The sequence below is a fragment of the Hyla sarda genome (assembly GCF_029499605.1).
Source record: "Hyla sarda isolate aHylSar1 chromosome 2 unlocalized genomic scaffold, aHylSar1.hap1 SUPER_2_unloc_11, whole genome shotgun sequence".
NCBI lineage: Eukaryota > Metazoa > Chordata > Amphibia > Anura > Hylidae > Hyla > Hyla sarda.
In genome coordinates, this window is record NW_026607598.1 from 342,505 (window position 1) to 347,810 (window position 5,306).

Here is a 5,306-nt window from a genome sequence, read left to right on the forward strand (position 1 = left end):
CTGCACTAATTACTTGGGTTCTGAGGTCTGTAAGGTCCATAGTAAAAACATCAGGTTCTGTCTATAGCAGATACTAAATCATGGCAGGTCAAAGAAACAAGCAGTCATTCTGACATGTCACATGTGATGTCATAGACAGCTGGAGGCCTGACATCCCACTGACAGCCGCCCGAGCCTTCAGTCTGTTCCAGTGCGATTAGTGAGAATAGTGAGATTAGCGTCTTCTTTTTCTACTTGTCTGAAATGGAGCTAAAAGGACTGGGGTTCGTCCCCCTCCTGTTGGCGTTTTGGTGTGCGGCCTGGCTTGCCACCAGCTACATCATGACGGTCGTCCTCGGCCATGCAGCCTCGCCACTGATGAGCATCAGGTAAGATAAACAAGCAAATGATTCTTATTTCATGGGTTGGGAGTGAGGAAATATCCATAATAACATTGGTTTCTTTTCCTTCACAGTGACGTGGGAAATGTCTTTCCCGAAAGCATATTATTCAGAATTGGATTTATAGGGACGTCCATTGGCACTTTGGTACTAACCTTTCTTATTTATAAGTATATGGTTATGCATACTGAAGAGTTCAGGGGTCATCAGGTCCTGATCCAGAGGATCCTGCTGGCCATTGTGTGGGCCTCCTGTTTTTCCACAGCTGTTATGCATGTATTGTCCCCCGAAGAATATCCCAGGATACACTTTGTCAGCACGATAATTTCCATTACATGTGAAGCCTTATACTACCTTGGGCAGTCCATCCAGATGTATAAATTACCAGGAGCAAAAAAAGTCATCCACCATAGTAGATGCACCTGCTGTGGCCTGACTTTTGTCTGTGTAGTTTTCTATTTTGGATATGAAACATTAAAGGAATTATTCCATAATGATGAAGACTGGGACGAGATCCGTGAAATCCCCATCATAATCATCGAGTGGGTGATGCTTCTACTGATCCTGATAAACATCGTGACCTATTATTCCACCATGCAGAGGTTATTGTTGACCGTCTCCAGAAACAGCTGCACACTCTCTCTTAGAGTAAAAATTGATGACTTCGGGGTGTAGACCACCACGGGGGCCATCAAGTGGACTTCTGGGAGAGATACTGCACAGGACACGGAAAACATCTAAAGAAGAATAACTGGGGGACTACATATGGTGCCAGTAATCATGACACAATAATATGAGCTGGTGATATTACCTATACAAAAAAAAAATAAAAATAAATTATAAAAAAATATTGGTGTGTGAAGTGTAATACCTAGTTAGAAAAACAGAATCAAATTCATCATTATAACCCCCCTCTGCATTACCCTGTTTATTATTTTTCAAGCAAGCACTTTGTTCTAATTCGTCCACTCTCTGGCGTGCTCCTTGTATAAGGGGTTTGGGATACCCTTTTTGTTTAAAACGATCCTCCAGGTTCTCTAGTTGTTGTAGGTATTTTTGTGTGGAAGAACAATTCCTTCGGATTCTTTTCATTTGACCGAATGGAATGTTCTTCTTCCATTATTTAAGATGGCAACTGTTAAAGTCGAGGTATCTGTTTGCATTCACCTCCTTAAAATAGTTGGCAGTATGCGAACAGCCATCCTGAATATAGATATTTAAATCCAGGAACTCACATTTTTTGGGGGACTGATGCAGCGCTGCCTTTGGCAATTTCTGGCTCTGCTATAGCGCTTTTTTTGAGGGGGCGTGTCGGCTGCCCCTTCATCTGGCGGTCAACCTGCGCCGCCGGGACGCAGCGCCGCCGGGACCGCCTGGAGGACGTCGCTCGCAACGGGACCACTCGGGACACCGCATGGTCGGGTAAGTGATGCCGGGGGATGGGTAAGGGACACTTAGCAGAGCGGTGTGTGTCCCGATCCCCGTGATCGGGACTTACACACCGCGCTGCTAAATATTCTGATAGCGAAACGCTGCTATTAGCTAGTCAGAGTTGACCAGCTGATAGCAGCGATCGCTGGGGGGGGGGGGGGGTGGGGGATGAAACCCCCCGTGGTCGCATGGTAAGATGGCTGGCTATCAGTGATAGCCACCATCTTACCGGGCGCTGCGGGATGCCGCGAGTAGCGGCAAAAATGTTCATGACGTACCTGTATGTCATGGGTCGGGAACACCTTGCCACCCATGACGTACAGGTATGTCATAGGTCGGGAAGGGGTTAATGGTATAGAGAACTGTGTCTAGTGCATTAACTCTGATTTTTTGCCCATTGAAACCAGTAGGCCCATTGTGGTCTATGGGGAAAGCTGCTGAGTTGCCCATAGCAACCAATCAGATCGCTTCTTTCATTTTTGAAAAAGTCTCTGAAAAATGAAGGAAGTAATCTGATTGGTTGCTATGGGCAACTCAGAAACTTTTCCAGGAAAATATGCTGAGTTGCCCATAGCAACCAATCAGATCGCTTCTTTCATTTTGCAAAGGCATTGTGAAAAATGAAAGAAGCAATCTGGTTGCTATGGGCAACTGCACAACTCTTCCTCTACACTGGTCTTAATGAATCTCCCCCATAGAGGGAGATTTATCAAAACCTGCCCAGAGGAAAAGTTTCTGAGTTGCCCATAGCAACCAATCAGATCGCTTCTTTCATTTTTGAAAAAGCCTCTGAAAAATGAAGGATATTTTTGAGATTTTGGAAGCTGGGATACTCACTACACCCATGCATATCTAGATAATTAAGTATGGGGGGAACTTAAATTTATTTTTTAAATCACATGGAGTTTTGACTTTACTTCATTATGGTCGAATAAAGCACTTAAAGAGTTCCTTAAAATTAAAGATTCACTCTTTTGGATGAAAAGGGGCTTATTTATGTAAATCAATTATACGCTTTAGGTCAAATAAAGTCGTTTGAAGAGATAGCCCATAAGTGTGTGGGGGGAAGACAATCACAAACATTGTTTTTTACAAATAAGTAACACAGATCATAAAGCAATAAAAGGAGAGATTGGAGATTTCAGGGATTCTATATATAAGAAAAGTTTAATTAGACTATTTCCTTATGCAAAGTTGCTGTCTGGGCATGCTGGGAGTTGTGGTTCTGCAGCGGTTGGGGGTTCACAGCTTGAAGACCACTGCTATAGAGGGTGCAAATGTATCTGAGCCCTGGAACTCAAATAATGTGAAATATGAGATGATCAAAATGGAGCCCCTGCACTAATTACTTGGGTTCTGAGGTCTGTAAGGTCCATAGTAAAAACATCAGGTTCTGTCTATAGCAGATACTAAATCATGGCAGCTCAAAGAAACAAGCAGTCATTCTGACATGTCACATGTGATGTCATAGACAGCTGGAGGCCTGACATCCCACTGACAGCCGCCCGAGCCTTCAGTCTGTTCCAGTGCGATTAGTGAGAATAGTGAGATTAGCGTCTTCTTTTTCTACTTGTCTGAAATGGAGCTAAAAGGACTGGGGTTCGTCCCCCTCCTGTTGGCGTTTTGGTGTGCGGCCTGGCTTGCCACCAGCTACATCATGACGGTCGTCCTCGGCCATGCAGCCTCGCCACTGATGAGCATCAGGTAAGATAAACAAGCAAATGATTCTTATTTCATGGGTTGGGAGTGAGGAAATATCCATAATAACATTGGTTTCTTTTCCTTCACAGTGACGTGGGAAATGTCTTTCCCGAAAGCATATTATTCAGAATTGGATTTATAGGGACGTCCATTGGCACTTTGGTACTAACCTTTCTTATTTATAAGTATATGGTTATGCATACTGAAGAGTTCAGGGGTCATCAGGTCCTGATCCAGAGGATCCTGCTGGCCATTGTGTGGGCCTCCTGTTTTTCCACAGCTGTTATGCATGTATTGTCCCCCGAAGAATATCCCAGGATACACTTTGTCAGCACGATAATTTCCATTACATGTGAAGCCTTATACTACCTTGGGCAGTCCATCCAGATGTATAAATTACCAGGAGCAAAAAAAGTCATCCACCATAGTAGGTGCACCTGCTGTGGCCTGACTTTTGTCTGTGTAGTTTTCTATTTTGGATATGAAACATTAAAGGAATTATTCCATAATGATGAAGACTGGGACGAGATCCGTGAAATCCCCATCATAATCATCGAGTGGGTGATGCTTCTACTGATCCTGATAAACATCGTGACCTATTATTCCACCATGCAGAGGTTATTGTTGACCGTCTCCAGAAACAGCTGCACACTCTCTCTTAGAGTAAAAATTGATGACTTCGGGGTGTAGACCACCACGGGGGCCATCAAGTGGACTTCTGGGAGAGATACTGCACAGGACACGGAAAACATCTAAAGAAGAATAACTGGGGGACTACATATGGTGCCAGTAATCATGACACAATAATATGAGCTGGTGATATTACCTATACAAAAAAAAAATAAAAAAAAATTATAAAAAAATATTGGTGTGTGAAGTGTAATACCTAGTTAGAAAAACAGAATCAAATTCATCATTATAACCCCCCTCTGCATTACCCTGTTTATTATTTTTCAAGCAAGCACTTTGTTCTAATTCGTCCACTCTCTGGCGTGCTCCTTGTATAAGGGGTTTGGGATACCCTTTTTGTTTAAAACGATCCTCCAGGTTCTCTAGTTGTTGTAGGTATTTTTGTGTGGAAGAACAATTCCTTCGGATTCTTTTCATTTGACCGAATGGAATGTTCTTCTTCCATTATTTAAGATGGCAACTGTTAAAGTCGAGGTATCTGTTTGCATTCACCTCCTTAAAATAGTTGGCAGTATGCGAACAGCCATCCTGAATATAGATATTTAAATCCAGGAACTCACATTTTTTGGGGGACTGATGCAGCGCTGCCTTTGGCAATTTCTGGCTCTGCTATAGCGCTTTTTTTGAGGGGGCGTGTCGGCTGCCCCTTCATCTGGCGGTCAACCTGCGCCGCCGGGACGCAGCGCCGCCGGGACCGCCTGGAGGACGTCGCTCGCAACGGGACCACTCGGGACACCGCATGGTCGGGTAAGTGATGCCGGGGGATGGGTAAGGGACACTTAGCAGAGCGGTGTGTGTCCCGATCCCCGTGATCGGGACTTACACACCGCGCTGCTAAATATTCTGATAGCGAAACGCTGCTATTAGCTAGTCAGAGTTGACCAGCTGATAGCAGCGATCGCTGGGGGGGGGGGGGGGTGGGGGATGAAACCCCCCGTGGTCGCATGGTAAGATGGCTGGCTATCAGTGATAGCCACCATCTTACCGGGCGCTGCGGGATGCCGCGAGTAGCGGCAAAAATGTTCATGACGTACCTGTATGTCATGGGTCGGGAACACCTTGCCACCCATGACGTACAGGTATGTCATAGGTCGGGAAGGGGTT